Raw genomic sequence first — 6,000 nt, 5'->3', positions numbered from 1 at the left:
ATTGGCTCAAACCGTTTAAGTCATTTATGTGATTTAAGAATTAGGCTTTTGAAAGTTAGAAAGTTAGAAATTAGACAGTTGGAAGTTAGAACTTAGAACTTGAAAGTTGACAGAGAGACTGACAGGAAGCCATATGCAACATAATATTGTTGAGTGACGAGAGAGGGAGGGAGAGAGAGCTTGCATAATAGACGACCAGGGAACCTCCTTGTTGTTCGGTGTTATATACATTCTTTGGAGAAGGATTGGATCACCGAGAGTGATAGGTTGCCATATCCTCGGGCCTCGTGCTTCTGGTGGTGGGAGGGCAGGGGATTCATGGATGTCAACCTACCAATCATAGTAGTCTATAAAGAGGGGGGTTGTGGTGGGATTTGGAGTTGAGTTTGACTCATAAGTGGTAAGGCTAAGGGGGTGGAAGTTATGAGGAGGAGAAGAAGAGTAGGAGGAAGTGGTAGTGGTAGTCAGGTGTTTTTTGGGTATTTTTAGTTTTTTTGTCCCAAACCGGCTCCCAAAACACTTCACAAACCGGTTTAGGGATCGGTTTGGTTTGGTTTGGTTCAGGTTTGAGAACCCCAAAACGGTTTAGGCTTAACCGGTTTGGCTTGGATAAGGCCAAACTAGTTAAGCCTAAACCGAACTGTTGCCGACTCCTATTTGTGCACTAGATTATCGGTAGTGAAAAGTTTTCTAATGAGAACTCATTAATAAAGGAAACATAAGAATATTCTGCAATAAAAGATGGATATGGAACAAACATTGCAAAGTAGAAGCTCAAATACTTGAGGATGAAGAAAGAGTATGAGCCAAAAGAAAAAGTTTTGGTTTTCCAAATCAAATAGCTTTGGACCTCTGCATGCTCTCAGAGATACATAATCTTATACATTCTTGATTAAGAAAAAATATAAATTAGGTAAAATAGAGAAAAAAAGAAAGAAATAAACATAATCTCATACATTCTAGATGCATGAAAGATCAAAGGATATATTGTGTTCTTCTTCTTCCCCGTCTCCTTTTTCTTCTTCTATTTCTTCAAATCTTCAAATCTTCAAATCTCCATAACTTGCTGATCTTACATGTTTAATCCATCTTTCTTGTGAAGGTCCTCTTTTGATGCAAAGGTAGAAAAAAAAAAGTATAACGTTGTTTGATTGATGCAAAGGTGTATAGATATATAACATTGTCTGATTGATGGCTGCTCGATCGAGGTACTATTTAGATTCATTTATAAAATATGTTATAGTCATCGAAGGTTTTAATGAATGTGTTATATTTTCAGCAATGGCGGTAAGGTTTATGTATTAGGGAGGAGAAAACCCCACAATTCAAGATGGATGGAGGCCCAAGACAACCTGGAGGGGGCTAAGGCTTTAGAAAGTGTAGACATACAAAATGTTTTGTTGTAATGCATATTATACATTGTCGCCACTGTGAAATTAGGTGGAGTTGACACCCTCTCAATGTTCAAGTGTGTTCAAGATCCAATGGAGATCAAATGTTGAGTATGCATAGTTGTAGAGTCGTGCAAGGAAAACCTGCGATGGTTTCATAAGAAAGTGGATCTAGAGGCACATTTATTGAAGGAACATGGCATTAGGACCGTGCTTCCAAGAGGGTTGATGATGGTGGAAGAGGAGGAAGTGTTGGAAGGTAGTCCTAGATACTTCAACAACCACCAATGAGAGAGAGCAATCAAACGCTTTTTCAATGCTAATCTAAAATGTAATAGAGCTCGTTTGTCCCACTTAAGAACAATAAAGCCCTACACACCACGAGATTGAGAAATACGATTCCACAGAAGATAAGTGGATGATGGAGAAGATTAAGGCCAAGATTGCAAAAGGTTACGATTCTTATGTAAGTATTGTATTTTGGGTTAATGTATTTTTAATAACACTCATCGAACTAATAATACATTGCCAAATTGACACCTTGCAGTGTAGGGCTCAAAAGGTGCAAATGAACAAAGAAGATGGGAATGTCTCAACTGCCAATGGGCATAAGACACATTCTAACTTAGAAGCATACCCACCGAGTAGAGCCAAAATCCCGGTGAGACAGCCAAAGTTGGACCCGACCTTATGTGTACGGATTCCATTTGAGTCAAAGGAGGATTATGAAGATGTTGGCTACGTTGAGATCAGGTATGGGGAAGTCATCACATCCTTATCCATGACAAATGGAAAGACATTCACCAGGTATTCTGCTTTAGTGTCCTAACGATCAACATTCGAAGGGTATTTTCATGTTGTAATATTATGACACAAAACAGATTCCAACTTCTTTGCAGAAGGTTGAATTTGTCTGTTTACATGGGGGAAGGCGAATTGTAATCAATGTACACCCATGGAGAGATGGCATTGAACTGGTCCATGAATGTCTTCCACATGTGGATGGAATACACCCAACCACAACACATATCCAGCCAATATTGGATGGTCGATCCACTTTGGGTCTAGATATACAAGCAAACTAATAAGGCCAACGACATCCTTGGACAAGCACCTGAATGCGATTTTGCAGTGCATGAAGGGCATTGGGTTCTTTGGGGTAAAGATGCAACATGCTCCAATCGGTTTACATGTAGACAAGGTAACATACATACATACATACATACATACATACATACATACATACATACATACATACATACATACATACATACATACATACATACATACATACATACATACATACATACATACATACATATACATGCTTGTGACTAACTACTACCAAATATTTAAGAGGGCAAGTGAGGGAATCGTGGAGAGGGGCCGCTGATGGAGCGTTCGATCTCCACCGTCCAAGATGGATAAAAAGCTGACAGCCTCTGAGAAAAGGAGCCCGACTCTGTGTAAAAGAGCCCGACTCTCTGACAACCTCTATGAAAAGGAGCCCGACTCTGTCAAAAGGAGCCCCGATGTCAGACAACCTCTGTACACAGGAGCCCAACTCTGTCAGAAGGAGCCCCGCTGTTTGACAACCTTTGTCATCAGGAGCCTGACCGACTCAAGGAAGGAGCCCGACTTAAAAACAAACATCAAAAACTCCAAAAAATGGTAAGTGTACAACAAATTTTTGCCATGAAAATTATCATAAAATTTCTCAAAAAAGCTTAAAGATTCAAATAACAACTCTTACATAAAATTTTAAAACGTCAAATGTTGACAACCCTAAAATGAAATATGAATATACACGTTACATATTAAGATTATGGCTCATGTCGGGATGATTGCAAGATGCAACCACAATTTTTACAACATGTAACATTTGAGTCCCTTGAAGTCAAGGTCAAGCCATCGCAATGGAAACACCGAACCTTCTCATGGTCACCTATTGGCAATCGCCTCCTAGCTTGACTTGCATCTCTTTGTAGTTTTCCGGAGTGGGATTTGGAAGTGTTTGGGGAGCTACCAATAAGTTCTTGCGAGATGTCTATTGTTGCACTTCTTTTGGCACCGATTTGTTGGTTGCGACTTATTGATCTGCCATCTTCTTCATTGGTTGATTTTGGTGCACCAACACGATACACCTTCTCAGCCACATCTTCCAATGTTTGTATACCTTCGACAATAGTTGCACGGTCGAAGGTTCCTAACCCTTGCTCGAGACATTGAAGTGCTTTCACGACCGTTTGTATTTTGGACTTGAATGATTCAATCTCGGATGTTGTGGGGTTTGTCTCCTCGACTCATTCTACCTCTGCCTCCACTTCTATTTTTGTATTATGGTCCATTCGCATTTGGGTCACATGATCTATAAAAGGCAATGAGCCACATAAATGTGGCATATGCCTCTCAATAATCATTCGGATACTGAGTAAATGCTTACATTTACTCGCAATGTCTTGGCAATCACAATATGAACATTGGAGTGAGACATTATACCATAGAGTGGGAGTCGTCATGCTCAAGATTCTAAACCAATATTGGGCCTCGTCGACAATTTCCCTTGTGGAAGTATCGTCGACATACCTTTCCAATATTCTCTCCACTTCTTTAAGTCGGGACCTTTGATCCCTACAATTCACATGGGGTGCAAACTGACCACTCTCACATATTTCTTGTGGTTGCTTGTACCACTCTATTACCGTTCCTCCTATGCAAGTGCCAGTTTCACTGTCCCTGATTAAGACATGTAGAAGGTCGGTAATTGATCGGTTTATTCTTCCTCTCAAGGCAGTATACTTGATAAACTGCCAATGTCTTTCCACAATATTGGTAGACTTGTCAACGTGTCCATAGTTGAACATTCTACCAAACTTGGGCCAGAGTTTTCTCCACACACATGTCAGACCACACCATCCTCCTTCTATATATTGCCAAACACCGGGCTTGTCTGCATATTCTACCTTTAACTCCTCACACATCGCATTGAATGCGAATTCAGTAATGCATTGCATCAATTGGCACATTCGTTGATAAAGATGCCTTCTCTGAGTTGCACTTACTTTTGGCAACAAGTTGTCCACCCATGACTTTTTGGCGTGAAATTGACACAACAGAAGTCGACAATGTGTTTGCGACCGTTGCCCATTTACAACAATCCAAGATTGACGGTCTGTTGCAACCACATTAGTTATGGCATTATATGATGTCCAACATTTATCAATCACTATTGCATTTGGCCTCACCGTGGGCATCCTTGCGAATCTGACTCTCAAACAAGTTTCTAATGCGACTTGCTCATGGTTTGACCCCATATCAGAACTACAAAGCATGTACCATAATGGGATCCCAATTCCCATGGCGTTGGGGGCCACTACTACATATAATGGTAGCCCAAGAGTTGTTTAGGGTCAACCGCTCACACATTTCCAACATCCACTTATCTTGAAGTATCAAGATAAATGGTTTTTTTGGCGGGAGATCCTGGTTCACCAGGCAGGTAGGGTTGAACATGAGCCACTTTCCCAAGATCTCGAAGTGCATAGGCATCTTGCATCATCAAAGCCCAATCAACCTTAGTCATGGCACTCCCGAATTTTAACCTATTTGCCATGTTATGGACCTCCTTTGGTATCATAAAGAACCGATACCTAACAAGCTCTAATGGACTAGCCTTGGACTTATGATATGCTTCCTTACGCATGCTCATTCCTACCACATGCCTTGCACACCCAACATCAAATAGGTCATCTTTGCAACAACTTATGACATTGGGGTGTACTGGCAAATGGTACACATCCGACCTACTACATGGTACATGACCACTATGAGGTCCATATATTGAAATGGTAAGTGTCTCATTGTCAACACCGTTATTCATTCTAACGTCCACATGGAATGTGCACCCACATCGGGGTGTGCACCTGCGTTGTCGAGTGGAATTAGATGCAAGTCGAGATGTTCCAGCACAATGGCAACTATACCCAGTCACACACATACCCTTCTTGACTACTTTCCTTATACGTGTGTGGTACTTGGTTTGCAAATCTGTGAGCACATAATCTAATTGGTGGGTTTCTCCCTTGATCACTTCTATGGGTAGGGTCTTGTTATATTTGGCCATGCTTGATTCCAAACCTTCTATCGGGTCGACCTTGGATACCATTTGGCAACCATAACTTGTAATGAGTGCTTTTACGTACTTCGGTGGGATGCCATAATCACGTATATCAGTCGCATAAACTAGCTTTAACTCTTTAAGAGTATTTGAAAACGTGTGATGGGATGTGTCACCATGTGACACTAATACTACTTCCCTCCATTTCTTAACGTATAATACTTGAAGATTACCTGATGCTTTAAGGTAAATTGCACTCTCATTCCCGACTCGTATGAGACGACTCTTCATGCACCTCCATGCATGAAGTGAAAGAGGTGCTCCCCTTGCGACATCACGTAATGCTTCCAATGTTACCTTAACTTGTCCCAATAAATCTTTAACCATCAAATTATACATACCTCTTGAAAATGCAAAATACTTGGGGGAACAATACATGAAGGGATCGACCACCTCATCCTCACGATCGAAATCTGATGACTCAAAAGGAAT

Source organism: Azolla caroliniana, unplaced genomic scaffold (genome assembly GCF_043228905.1).
Source record: "Azolla caroliniana isolate FFs.n. ecotype wild unplaced genomic scaffold, voAzoCaro1.0.p SCAF_12, whole genome shotgun sequence".
NCBI classification, from domain to species: Eukaryota; Viridiplantae; Streptophyta; class Polypodiopsida; order Salviniales; family Salviniaceae; genus Azolla; species Azolla caroliniana.
This window is presented reverse-complemented; position numbering follows the sequence as displayed.